The sequence below is a fragment of the Stomoxys calcitrans genome, chromosome 4, assembly GCF_963082655.1.
Source record: "Stomoxys calcitrans chromosome 4, idStoCalc2.1, whole genome shotgun sequence".
NCBI classification, from domain to species: Eukaryota; Metazoa; Arthropoda; class Insecta; order Diptera; family Muscidae; genus Stomoxys; species Stomoxys calcitrans.
This window is the reverse complement of record NC_081555.1, coordinates 140,368,962-140,384,252: the sequence shown is the minus strand read 5'-3', so window position 1 is coordinate 140,384,252 and position 15,291 is coordinate 140,368,962. Positions and strand designations below refer to the sequence as shown.

Sequence of the window (15,291 nt, the reverse complement as noted above, 5' to 3'; positions counted from 1 at the left end):
TTGCCCACTAAAATAGTAAAAACAAGTAAAAGCGTGCTAAGTTCGGCCGGGCCGAATCTTATATACCCTCCACCATGGATCTCATTTGTCGAGTTCTTTTCCCGGTATCTCTTCTTAGGCAAAACAGGATATAAGAAAAGATTTGCTATGCTATTAGAGCGATATCAAGATATGGTCCGGTTTGGACCACAATTAAATTACATGTTGGATATCTGTGTAAAATGTCAGCCAATTCGAATAAGAATTGCGCCCTTTGGGGGCTCAAGAAGTAAAATAGAGAGATCGATTTATATGGAAGCTGTATCAGGCTATAGACTGATTCAAACCATAATAAACACGTATGTTGGTGGTCATGAGAGAATCCATCGTACAAAATTTCAGGCAAATCGGATAATAATTGCGACCTCTACAGACTCAAGAAGTCAATATTCGGGATCGGTTTATATGACAGCTATATCAGGTTATGAACCGATTTGAACCATACTTGGCACAGTTGTTGGAAATCATAACAAAACACGTCGTGCCAAAATTCTTTCAAATCGGATAAGAATTGCGCCCTCTAGAGGCTCAAGAAGTCAAGACCCAAGATCGGTTTATATGACAGCTATATCAGGTTATGGACCGATTTGAACCATACTTGGCACAGTTGTTGGATATCATGACAAAACACGTCGTGCACAATTTCATTCCAATCGAATAAGAATTGAGGACTCTAGAGGCTCAAGAAGTCAAGACCCAAGATCGGTTTATATGGCAGCTATATCAAAACATGGACCGATATGACCCATTTACAATACCAACCGACCTACACTAATAGGCAGAATTTGTGCAAAATTTCAAGCGGCTAGCTTTACTCCTTCGAAAGTTAGCGTGCTTTCGACAGACAGACGGACGGACGGACGGACATGACTAGATCGACTTCAAATGACATGCCGATCAAGAATATATATACTTTATGGGGTCTCAGAGGGTGGAGGGTAAAAAGGAATCTTAATCAGGAATTCCGTGCTACTAACAAAACAGTTTTGAATGGAAAAGTCTCGAATTTAGGCTCATTTCCCCTTAGGAGACATAGTTTAGGATATATACAGCCATTTTCAGTTTTCAATGGAAAATTTGATTTTTAACGGATTTTTGATAGAGTCACGAATTATAGTCCATATCCCTCAGAGTTTACTATTGACTATCAACGTGTGCGGTAGTTAATTAAACAGCTGATACAAAAAGGAAAATAAATAAAACAAACCAATTTGTTGGAATTTATTTCCATTAAAATGAACAATAAACGTAAACAATATTGGGGAAACAACCCACGATTCAAAGTTCCTAAGACTATGGATAGAAACTCTAATCGTTTCAGTTGTTTATCTGATCTCGACGAAAGTGACGACGACAGTTCCATAATGGATGCAAACCAAAACATTTCTATTGAAGATAAGATTCCACCAATTATTGTAGATAATTGCCATAGCTTCAGTTCAGTTATCAAACTTTTTGGTACCAAATGCAATTATAAGAGGATGTCAATTGGAACAAAACTTGTGCCGAGTACCCTAGCATATTATGATGAAATCATAAAATATCTGAAAGAAAAGAAAATGAAATTTTATACTCATCCAGTATTGGATAGAAAAGCTTTTAAACTGGCCTTATTTGGGCTTCCACAGCTGGAGACTGCTTTCATAATTGAAGAGTTCAACACGAAGTACAACATTCAACCAACGAAGGTTACAGAGGTTAAAACCGCTCGTTCCAACGTCGACGACGCATTATACATGCTTGAGTTTGATCGCACTAAAATTTCGAAGAGAGAAGTTCGTAAAATACGCTACGTTTGTGGAATCGTCGTTTACTGGCGAAACCCACAAAAAAGATCCAGGGGCCCCACACAATGCTCCAAATGTGCCATGTTTGGCCATGGTTCCTCAAACTGTTTTAGAGATAATGCGTGCTTGGGTTGTGGTGGGCCCCACGACTATTCAGTATGTCAATTACAAAAAGCCCCCAAGGATGATGCTGTTGTGTACAAATGTTTTAATTGTGCTAAGAGGAATTTAAAACATGTAAACCATCGTGCGGATGACCCACGTTGCCCTTCTCGAAAGGAGTATATGGAAATTCGACAAAAGGTAACTGCAAACCGAAAATATAACAAATTTATTCCGTCTCAAGACTTTAGCATGTCAAATGACGACTTTCCATCTACGAGTCGTCAAGCTGCGCAATTTCAAGTGCCTTCCTGGCCCAAGAATGACCACAACAGTAAAAATGTTCCATTATCGAACTCGAACAATAGAACTAATGACGATTTGTCAAACGATAAAATTATGGAAATATTTTTCGAAGCAATAGATGCATTGGAAAAATGCACAAATAAATTTGATAAAATGAGAGTACTAGGAAATATGCTTCGTCATGTCATATAATCCTAATATAATAAATCGATTAAATGTTATGCACTGGAACTCACAAGGCATAACGAATAGAAATTCTGTTATTGAATTGGAACACTTCTTGCACCAAAAGCAAATCCACATAGCCTTAATTAATGAGACTTTTTTAAAAGAGCATCATAAATTCAAAATAACCAACTATAAAATATACAGAGCCGACAGACCAACGCACGGTGGAGGCGTACTAATTGCAATTAAAAACAAAATACCACATCAAATATTGCCTCATATCCCAACATACGAATTGGAAAACATTTCGATACTAATTAACATTGACCATAGACCAATAAGATTAATTGCAGCTTATAGCCCGAAATATACAGCCAATTTTGCTCATGACATAGATAAAATGACGTCTATATCAGAAGATTATTTAATTTTTGGAGATTTAAACGCGCATCATAAAAGCTGGAATTGTTTCCACAACAATTCTGCCGGAAACTGTTTATTCAATAATCAACTTCAATCGAATTTTTACATCTATGCGCCTACAGAATTCACCAGATATCCACAGGGAACATTGGCGAAGCGCCCATCAGTTGTTGACATTTTATTAACAAATTCCAGCATTAATATTTCACCGCTTGAGACACATCCAGGTGAGCTCCAATCGGATCATGTTCCCATCACATGCCAAATATACGGCCAAGCTTCTGAAAGACGAATTTTAGTACCACAACTAAAACTTGCTGACTGGAATGCCATACAAAACTGGGCTGAAAATAAAATACAAAGCCTTAGCATAGAGCCTTTAAATATCTCATTAACAAATATTGAAATTACCTTATCCCGAATAACGAAAATTGTCCAAGGCGCCGCAGAAAAGGTTCCAAAAGTCGAAAAACAAGCTTGGCAGCAACGATTGTCTCGATTAACTATATATTTAATCGGGCAAAGACGAAGATATACCAGAAAGTTACAAAGATCCAATAATGTTCAAGAAAGAATCTACCTTACATGTGTCTTGAAACAGCTGTCGAAACTGATCAGCCGGCACACTTGTCAAGACAGAAATAACAGCTGGAATAATTTTCTACAAGGGTTGCCACCTGGTAGGAAAAAGTTTTGGGCAATAACGAAGGCCATAAAAGGGAAAAAATGCTCAGTTGGAAATTTAAAATCAAACGGAACTGATGTCTTATGCAACACAGATAAAGCAAACCTTATAGCTGACTCGTTTGAAAATGCACATAAAACCACTTTGAGTTCACATTCCTCTGTTGAAGGTAAGGTTGAAAAACATATTCAATGGTTAAATTCACAACGAATTCCAAACACTGCAAATGAAGCACTTACGACTAGTAATGAAATCAAATTAATAGTTAGCCAATTAAAAAATAACAAAGCCGCTGGAGTCGATGGCATAAAAGCAATATTTTTAAAAAAAATGCCTGAAATATTTTTTCATAAACTGGCCATCATTTTCAACTGGTGTATTTTAAACGGTTATTTCCCAATGCAATTTAAAAAGGCGAAAATTGTTCCAGTCTTAAAGGCTGGCAAAGACGCAAAGCAAGCAGCTAGCTACAGACCAATCAGCATTTTATGTGGTCTAGATAAAGTATTTGAGAATGTTATACACTCCAGAATTGTAGAGTATTCGGAGAACAATCGTATTATTAATAAGGAGCAATTCGGATTTAGAAGAGATCATTCTACTATTCACCAACTTAAACGAGTTTTAAATTATATTAAAACTAACAAGGAAAATCGGAAATCAACGGGTGTTGTTTTTCTTGATATAGAAAAAGCATTTGATTCTATTTGGCATAATGGACTTATTTTTAAGATGAACCAGTTTGGATATCCTATTTATTTGCAAAAAATGATACAAAGTTTTCTATTGGGAAGATCATTTATTGTAACAGTAGGTGAAGGAATATCCACAGAACGTTCAATTCCAGCAGGTGTCCCCCAGGGCTCAATTCTCTCGCCCCACTTATACTCCATCTTTACTGCGGACTTTAGTATCCCAAGAAATCAAAAGGCAGCGTTTTATGCGGATGACTCTGCCCTAATCACTTCTGGAAAAGTTTCGAATGCTTTAGTCAAGAACATGAAAAAGGCGATAACTGTTTCTCAAAAATATTTTGACAGATGGAAAATCAAGATCAACTCCGCCAAAACAAAAGCAATAATTTTTCCTTATAACAAATCGCCAAAAAGAATTCCTAGTATTCAGTTGTCGGTGAATAATGAGATCATTCCCCTGGAGGATTCGGTGAAATATTTAGGCGTGTTATTCGACAAAAAACTCAACTTTAATGCCCACATATCTTATATTTCTGGGAAAGCTATAAAATGCGGACGAGCATTGTTTCCGCTGTTAAACAGAAAATCAAAACTAAATGTCAAAAATAAAACACTAATTTATAAAATGTGTATCCGGCCGATCATTACTTACGGTTGCCCAATTTGGTCAACACAGATGACACAAACTAATCTCAAAAAACTTCAAGTCATTCAAAACAAAAACCTAAAATGTATCTTAAATCTACCAAGAAGATTTCCAACGAATACATTACATTCAAGATTTAATTTTAAGTTGTTATCTGAAATATTTAATGAAATTTCACAAAGATTTGAAGATAGATGCAGATCTTCACATATCCATTTAATAAGACATTTGTACGGTTAACCATATTTACATCTTTTATAACAAAAAGATGATTAAAGTGGTTGACTGAAAATTTCTTTAAATTTTGTAGATTATCAAAGGTTTTGCCTATCTTTTTCCTTACATGGCTCTTTTACTAGGTATTTATTTTTCTATTATATTATAAGCCTTACTTGATGCAATACTATATGTAAAATCTCATAATATGTTATATTGAAAATCTTATATTTTAACTTTGTAACATGGATAGTGATAAATAAAAAAAAAAAAAAAAAAAAAAAAAAAGTCCATATCCCTCCGTGACGTATAGTTTAGAATACACAGCCATTTTAAGTTTTCAATGGAAAATTTGGATTTTTAACGGATTTTCGATGGAGTTTCGAATTATGGCCCATATCCCTCTAGGACGCATAGTTTGAGAGAAATGACCATTTAAAATGGAAAATTTAGATTTTTGATGAAGTCACGAATTATGGCCCATTTCCCTCTAGGACGGATTATTTTGGGAGAATTAGCCATTTTAAGTTTTCAATGGAAAATTTGGGTTTTTAACGGATTTTTGATGGAATCATGAATTAAGGTCCATTTCCCTATCGGAGATACAGCCATTTTAAATGTTCAATGGAAAGTTTGGATTTTTAACGGATTTTAGGTCAGGTGAGAGGTCAGTCGTTTACGGACTCAGACAAATGTAAGTCCATTTTTGTTGTTGTAGCAGTTTGTTGTGTTCTATATTTAGTCTGCTTGATTCTGTTGAGTATCTAGATCTGTAATGGCCTGAGTAACTGGTCAGGCAGAGCTACAATCGATATTCAAGAATTTTACAAAATGACTCAGACGATGTCCTCCGGTTTTGATACACAGTCCGGTTTTGATACACAGACTTTTCCAGACCAAAACACCATATAGTCTTACACCATATTTATTAAGAGCTGTAGGAAAGTTAAAAAAAAAAAACATAATTCGGAAAAATGCATAACATCTTTGATAGTACGGTATTAATAATTCAATGTTTGAAAATTATTTCATGTAAATGTTGACCGCAACAGCGCCTCAAATGGTCCATCCGCTTAGTCCAATTTTGGCATACTCTTTGCAACATTTCGGCTAGTATCTCACATATAATTGCTTCAATGTTGTCTTCCAATGCGTCGATTGAAGCGGGTTTGTTTGTATAGACATGAGCTCTAACATAGCTTCACAAAAAATAGTCTAAAGGCGTTAAATCGCACGATCTAGATAGCCAATTGACCAGTTCCGAAGGTAAAATAAAATGTTCACCGAACTCGCCTCTCAATAAGTCCATTGTTACGAGTGCTGTGTGGCATGTGACACCGTCACAATCAAGCTCTTGCATTCACAGTCACATTGCGATTCGCATCGTCTTTGAAGAAATACGGTCCAATGATGACACCAACCCATAAACCGCATCAAACTATGACTTTTTATAGATGCATAGGTAGCTCCTGGAATGCTTCTGGCTGATCTTCACTCCAAAAATCGACTATTCTGCTTATTTACGTATCCATTGAGTCAAAAATGAACTTCGTAGTAAAATGGAAGAAACGCGCCGTGAACTTTCTTAGCAGAGCACGCATTTTGTAAAAAAAAATCTATAATATTCGAGCGTTGTTCGTTTGTAAGACGATTCATGGTTAAATAATATACCAAACTGAAGAAGTTTTACAATGAAACAAAACACGAGACGTGCGTTAGCTGTTTAAACCAATGTTGCCGAAAGATAATAGCTTAAAATCTGCCTAGTAATATAAATTGTACATGACATCCTTTGGTTTCGGTTGAGTATTGAACAGTAAGCGGACTTTTGGACTGCCGTCCACCTGATAATAACACCATATAACATGATGTCTCTGGCATGTTGTTTAAATATCTAAAATTTTTCACTATCCCTTTTTGTTACCTTATATATTGTATTTTAGCTTCAATTTGACACCAATACACTATGCTTATCAAAAGACCCATGTTTAATTAGTTTCGTCTTCATATATGTTAGCCATTACATTTATATTAGCACCTAGTGTTTCCCCTTGATGATGGAGTTGCATTTTCACACAAATATTGTGCTGCGTATGCATGTTCAACTGACCCAAATTCGAATCCAAACAACCAAGTTACTGGGCTTTTTTCCCCATTTACCTATTTCCTCTTTCAATCTCGAATAGTCTAATATTACAGACTTTTCTCACAAAACTCATTTGGTAAAAAATTCCCATCGAGATGCGTTTAAAGTCTTCCTTATGTGTAAAGTAATTATTTCGACAACACTTGTCAATACAAAAAGTTGTGCAACAAACGAATTTCCAACTGGCGGAAAATAAACTAAGCAAAAACACTGCGCTGAAGAACGTCCAACTGTGCGCATGCGCATGGGCCAAACAATGAAAGTGGTGGCACATATCGCACCTCATCACACATTTGAAGTGATATAAGAAAAAAAAAAAAAAACAAGGAATAGACTGTCATGTCATGTTCCAACTCCATATTGGAGTTATCCATTGAGCCCCCTACTCTCTTGCAACTTACCATGAGTTGGAGCTACTACGGGGATAAATTTATGGAAAATTTAAAGGCGTAAGCAACAATGTTGCCGCTATGGAATATTTATGAATGATTTAAATTTATGTTTGTTGAGATAATTTTTCATTTCATTCGTCCCTCTTTGCCGCAAAGACAATAGCAAGACTAAAATATCTCTTTAGCTCTTCGGCATCACCAAGTGTATGATAAATCTGTATTTAAAACAAGCAAAAAAAAATAAGAAATATTGTTTAAAAAAACATACACACACACACATACTCAGCCAAAGTGATTAAATTGCATTTTGTCTCGGGCATGATTTCTTGCCACCAATCCATTTGTGAACAATGGTGATGACGTTTGCGTGATGCCAGTTGGCTGTGAATATAACGCTGATGTTGGTTTGCCGTATAGTTGGTTATTTATATGTCCGTTTTGCAAAATTTCACAATTGTCATTGCAGTGGGATGGACAATGCGCTTCAGCGCAGGAGGTTCAGGAACAAAAAAACAACTCAAGCTTTCCTGATTTATTTTTTGTCTGTTAATCGGCGGTAATGATGACATAAACAGAATGTATGGGAAAATATTGATGATTATGAGATGAAATTATTATTGACTAGAGCTTGGGTAAATGACAAGAAAAAGAGGTTTAATAAAAACGAGTTCTATTCCCGGCATCTCTTCTTAGGCAAAAAAGGATATAAGAAAAGATTTGCTCTGCTATTAGAGCGATATCAAGATATGGTCCGTTTTGGACCACAATTAAATTCTATATTGGAGACCTGTGTAAATGTCAGCCAATTCGAATAAGAATTGCGCCCTTTGGGGGCTCAAGAAGTAAAATAGAGAGATCGATTTATATGGGAGCTGCATCGGGCTATAGACCGATTCAGACCATAATAAACACGTATGTTGATGGTCATTAGAGAATCCGTGGTACAAAATTTCAGGCAAATCGGATAATACTTTTGACCTCTAGAGGCTCAAGAAGTCAAAATCCCAGATCGGTTTATATGGCAGCTATATTAGGTTATGAACTGATTTGAACTTTATTTGACGCAGTTGTTGAGAGTAAGAATAAAATACGTCACGCAAAATTTCAGCCAAATCGGATAGGAATTGCGCCCTCTAGAAGCTCAAGAAGTCAAGACCTCAGATCTGTTTATATGACAGCTATATCAGGTTATGAACCGATTTGAACCATACTTGGCACAGTTGTTGGATATCATAACAAAATACTTCGTGCAAAAATTCATTAAAATCGGATAAGAATTGCGCCCTCTAGAGGCTCAAGAATTCAAGACCCAAGATCTGTTTATATGGCAGCTATATCAGGTTATGGACCGATTTGAACCATACTTGGCACAGTTGTTGGATATCATAACAAAACACGTCGTGCAAAATTTCATTCCAATCGGATAAGAATTGCGCACTCTAGAGGCTCAAGAAGTCAAGACCCCAGATCGGTTTATATGGCAGCTGTATCAAAACATGGACCGATATGGCCCATTTACAATACCAACCGACCTACACTAATAAGAAGTATTTGTACAAAATTTCAAGTGGCTAGCTTTACTCCTTCGGAAGTTGGCGTGCTTTCGACAGACAGACGGAGGGGCGGACAGATGGACGGACATGGCTAAATCGAGATAAAATGTCGCGACGATCAAGAATATATATACTTTATGGGGTTTCAGACGAATATTTCGAGTAGTTACAAAAAATATGACGAAATTAGTATACCCCCCATCCTATGGTGGAGGGTATAAAAAACAAGTAAAAATGCACTAAAATCGATCTGGCCGAATCTTATTTAGCCTCCAGGATCCCACGTTCTTTGGTTGATTTTTTTATACATATAGGAAATAAAGGGTGATTTTTTAGCTTTTATCTTTTTGACAACCCTGGTGTAAACAGCTCACGCACCTTTCGTGATTTGTCTCACTGACAAACATCTTCAGTTTGGTCTATAATTTAGCCATGAATTAAAAACGAAGAACGCTAGCAAATTATTATAACATCCACCATAGGATGTGGGTATACTAATTTCGTCATTCTGTTTCAAACACCTCGAAATATGCATCTGAAACCCCATAAAGTACAAATATTCTTGATCGTCATGTAAGGCATGCTAACTTTCGAAGGAGTAAAGCTAACCGCTTGAAATTTTGCACAAATACTTCTTATTAGTGTAGGTCGGTTGGGATTGTAAATGGGCCATATCGGTCCATGTTTTGATACAGCTGCCATATAAACCGATCTGGGGTCTTGACTTCTTGAGCCTCTAGAGTGCGCAATTCTTATCCGATTAGAATGAAATTTTGCACGACGTGTTTTGTTATGATATCCAACAACTGTGCCAAGTATGGTTCAAATCGGTTCATAACCTGATATAGCTGTCATATAAACAGATCTTGGGTCTTGACTTCTTGAGCCTCTAGAGTGCGCAATTCTTATCCGATTTTAATGAATTTTTGCACGAAGTATTTTGTTATGATACCCAACAACTGTGCCAAGTGTGGATCAAATCGGTTTGATATTGCTGCCATATAAACCGATCTTAGGTCTTGACTTCTTGAGCGTCTAGAGGGCGCAATTCTCATCCGATTTGACTGAAATTTTGCACTTGGGGTTTTGGTATCACTTCCAACAACTGCGCTAAGTATGGTTTAAATCGGTTCACGTTTTGATATAGCTCCCATATAAACCTATCTTGGGTCTTGACTTCTTGAGCCAATAGAGGCCGCAATTCTCGTCCGATTTGGCTTAAAATTTTGCAAGTAGTGTTTTGTTATGACTTCCAATAACTGTGCTAAGTATGGCTCAAATCGGTACATAACCTGATATAGCTGCCATATAAACCGATCTGGGATCTTTACTTCTTGAGCCTCTAGAGGGCGCAATTCTCATCCGATTTGGAAGAAATTTTGTACAACGGCTTCTCTCATTACCTTCAAGATACGTGTCCAATATGGTATGAATCGATCAATAGCTTGCTACAGCTCCCATATAAACCAATATCCCGATTTTGCTTCTTGAGCCCCTACAAGGCGCAATTCTTATCCGAATGAACTGAAATATTACACAATAGCATACTCTTATTCAATATTCTTTGTTTGCTTAAAAAAAGATACTGCGCATAGAACAAATGCGATATATGGTGGAGGATATAAAAGATTCGACCCTGCCGAACTTAGCACGCTCTTACTTGTTGAATTTTATTATCAGAATGCGTGCTCTGTTAAGAAAGTTCATCGCGTCCTTCTTCAACGACGAAGCTCATTTTTGGCTCAGTTGGTACGTTAATAAACAAAGTTGTCGATTTTGGAGTGCAAGAGCTACCAATGTATCCAGAAAAGTCACAGTTTGGTGCGGTTTATGGGCTGGTGGCATCATTGGACCGTACTTCTTCAAAGATGATAAGAAACGTAATGTAATTGTGAATTGTGAGCGCTACCGTGAGATGATATTCAACTTCTTTTTGCTCAAAATGCAAGAGCCAGACTTGCATGACATGTGATTTCAGCAAGAGGGTGCCACATGCCACACAGCACGCATAACAATGGACTTATTGAGAGGCGAGTTTAGTGAAAATTTTATTTCACGTTCGGAACTGGTCAATTGGCTATATAGATCGTGGGAATTAACGCCTTTAAACTTTTTTGGTGGAACAATGGGTTGTCTATACAGACAACCCCGCTTCAATTGACGCATTAGAAAACAACTTTAAGGCATTTGTTCGTGAGATACCGTCCGAAATGTTGGAAAGAGTATGCCAAAATTGGACTAAGCGGATGGACCATTTGAGGCGCAGTCACTGACAACATTTCCTTAAAATAATCTTCAAACATTAAATTATATAGACCGTACTATCTGAAAATCACCCTTTACAACTAGGAATACAGATCACACGTATTTGTCATGACTATTTGGTTAGGTAAGGTAAGGTTCAAACAAGTAAACGCGTGCTAAGTTCGACCGGGCCTAGTCTTATTTACCCTCCACCATGGATCGCATTTGTCAAGTTCTTTGAATTTCTTTTTCAAGCATATATGTGCTGTATCAAGTTCTTGGCGGATATGGACCGTACTTGTCATGCCGTAAAAGTCACAGAAAAATATCACCTCGAAAATTTCGAAAGGCTGAGAAAGTCAAATTTGGAGATCGGCTTATATGACAGATATATCAGATTATGAACCGATTAAGATCATACTTGCCACAGTTGTTGGAAGTCATACCAAAACGACATTCAGCCATATTAGATAAGAATTGCGCTCTCTTGAAGCACAAGAAATCTAATTAACATATCGGTTCATATGGAAGCTAAATCAGAATATGGACTGATATAGACCATACTTAACACAGTTGTTGGAAGTCACCAAAACGATATGAGCAAAATGTAAGCCAAATCGAATAAAAATTGCGCCCTCTAAAAGCTCAGGAAGTCTAACCGGGAGAGCTTAAGAAGTCTAATCGGGAGATCGGTTTATATGCCAGCTAAATCAGGTTATGGTACTGATTTAGACCATACTAAGCACATTTAGAGAAGTCATAACAAAATATCTCATGCAAAGTTTGAGCCAAATTAGATAAGAATTGCGCCCTCTAGAAGTACAAGAAATTTAATTAGGTGATCGGTTCATATGGAAGCTGTAGCAGGATATGGACTGATTTAGACCATACTCAAAACAGTTGTTGGAAGTCATACCAAAACAATATTAGTGAAATTTTAGCCAAATCGAATAAGAATTGCGCACTCTAGAAGCTCAAGAATTCAATCGGGAGAGCTTAAGAAGTCTAATCGGGAGGTCTGATTTAGTCTATACTTAGCACAGTTGTTAGAAGTCATAACAAAACATCTCATGCAAAATTTCAGCCAAATTGGCGAAGCATGGCGCCTTCTAGAAGCTCAAGAAGTCAAAAGCCCACCTAGCTTTTTACTCTCTCGAAAGTTAGCGTGCTATTTCAGTACAATATATTCTCGGTCATCCTACATCACAGCTTGGCGTTGCATTTATTGGGAGGAGAGGGTCGGCCCCCCGACGCAAAAACCAAACGACAATTTATTTGGGTCTTTTATTGTCGCTATACTGTCCTGCGGAACGGTAGGACGTGACCCAGATACTTGAATCCTTATACCAACATTAGATTCTATGACAGTATATTTCAATTGATACCCATATTGCCCAAGGCGGTGAAAATGTCCTCCTGGGGTGTTTTTTAATACCCATATTGCCGCAATCAGTGAACAAGTCCGTTCGGGTAGGTTTTGGGATGGGGCGTCCCCCCGATTATTTATTTGACCGCCAAATTTTTTACCAATTTCGTGTTTTTGGGGTACCATAAGGTGGCATACCAAATTTCGCTTAAATCGGTGCACGCATCTTCGAGATCTGGCGTTTTTGACAATTGGGATATGGGGGAGGGCCCGCCCTCCCCTTCGGATATCAAAAAATTTTGTATCCTATTTTCACCGGTTCTGGTTTTTAAGCCTATACGGAACAGACAAACAAACTAATAAACAAACAAATAAAAAAAAAACAATTTCATTTTTAAATATAAGAAGAAGATACTTTATAAGGTCAGAAATGGATATTTCGATGTGTCTGAGAAAATGAATATACCCTCGTCTTTCGGTGGTGAGTCTAAAAAGTCGTTACATAGGGAATGTTTAAGCCTTAAGGCGATCAAATTTGATCCTGGACCCAATGCCGTTAATGATACTGGGTCATTTTCCCATGTTTAAGTTTTCCTTATATTATTCAAACACTTTCTACCAAATGGAATAAAACAAAACGCTAAAAATGCCTACAAATGAGTTTTATATCTCCCCGCTTAATAGCTCGTTGAGATTAATATTTCATTCATTAGTGCATAACATGAGCTCCGTTTCATTGACTGGCAATACATTTTTTTATACCTTACACCACTACTGTGGTACTTAGTGCATTTGTTTGTAACACCCAAAAGAAAGAGAGATAGATCCATTGATAAGTGTACCGATCGACTCAGAATGACTTTCTGATTCGATTTAGCTATGTCCGTCTGTCTGTCGGTCTGTCCGTCCGTCTGTCCATTTTAATTCGTGTACAAACTACAAGTCGCACTTTTCACCCGATCGTCTTCAAATTTGGTACGGGCGTGTTTTTTGTCCTAGAGACGAGGCCTATTGAAATTGGAAAAAATCGGTTCAGATTTGGATATAGCTCCCATATATATGTTAGTCCGATTTGCAGTAATACTGCAAAAAAATTGTCATTTGTAAACCGATTCTCCCGAAATTTGACAGAATGGATTTTCTTATGACTTTCGACATTACTGGTGAATTTTATAGAAATCGGTTCAGATTTAGGTATAGCTCCCATATATATGTTCGTCCGATTTTGAGAAATATTGCCATAAAGGGCTCATTTGTTAACCGATTCTCTCGTAATTTGGCAGAAAGGATTTTCTTATGACTCTCGACACTACTGGTGAATTTCACAGAAATCGGCCCAGATTTAGATATAGCTGTCATATATGTATATCGCCCGATTTTCGCTTCTAGAGCCATTGCGAACGCATTTTTTGAGTAATCTTGCCAAAATTTTTCTACAACGCTTTTTTCGACGAGTACCACCATATAGCTTCCACATTTATGTTCATCAGATTTTGGGTAATCTGACATAGTGTTGTCACATGTGAATCGTAGTTATAACAATTTGAACATATTTGCTCGAAATGTAATACGGATTGTTTAATAACCCATATAAAAAACATTCGATGAGTTCGATCAAATTTGTTTCAGAATTAGATATAGCTCCCACTTTGTACCTATAGGGTATTATAAAGTCGGCACCGCCCGACTTTTGCCTTTCCTCACTGGTTTAATTATATTTTATTGCCCTTGTTTTAATTATATTTTATTGCCCTTGTCTACGCATGCTATTCATTTCCAACGAGGGATAACAAAATCCATTTCCATTATTATTTCCATTACATATGCCACCCCTTATTACCAATTTTATAACTTTTCTTTGAAAAAAAAAAAAAAAAACAAATTATGCAATGCCATACAAACAGATATTAGCTATAATCAAAAATTTGTTATTGCTATTTAGTTATTACTTGTGATTGGGTTCACCGCCATCAATGGAGCATTAAATTCGCTGGCTAACAAAAATATTAGCCATACTTTCATTTTTTATTTTGTTATCCAACTTTGGCTATTTTTCTTTTCTTTTCTTCTTCTTTTTTTTGTATTTCACGGCCAATTAACTTCAAGCATCCGCCAAAAAGGCAACAACTTCATGGCCCAAGTATCGTTTTACTTACTTGGCACTTCACCACCTGCCAATTATTTTATTGTTTGCCAATCTTCATTCATGCGATTGTATTTGAAATAATTGGAATAACCACCACCATCAGGGTTCAACCGCTAAATCCAAAGAAAAAAAGAAACATGGCCTAGCCATCATTATCTTGCTCGTGAATGGCTAAAGTTTATCAAATTTTCAGCATTCAATGAATGCCTATAGAGAAATGCAAAAATCATATCTATCATGATTTGATGTTACAAAATGCCATTTTCACCGAATATGGTAATATTTGAATGGTTTAAGCGTTAATGGGCATAAATTGAAGAGAAAAAGTGGATAAACTGAAAATAATTTCTTTATTTCTAGGAAACTTTGGCTTTAAA

The 15,291-nt window shown here is 36.7% G+C and overlaps 1 long non-coding RNA gene across 1 annotated transcript; it reads right to left on the bottom strand.

Moving 5' to 3' along the window:
• Positions 1-2,855: 2,855 nt before the first annotated feature.
• LOC131997365 (uncharacterized) lies at positions 2,856-3,430 on the bottom strand. Its single transcript, XR_009398219.1, has 2 exons — positions 3,237-3,430; positions 2,856-3,169 (listed from the first exon to the last, which is right to left on the bottom strand). It is a non-coding gene; the product is annotated as an uncharacterized LOC131997365 (long non-coding RNA).
• Positions 3,431-15,291: the final 11,861 nt, after the last annotated feature.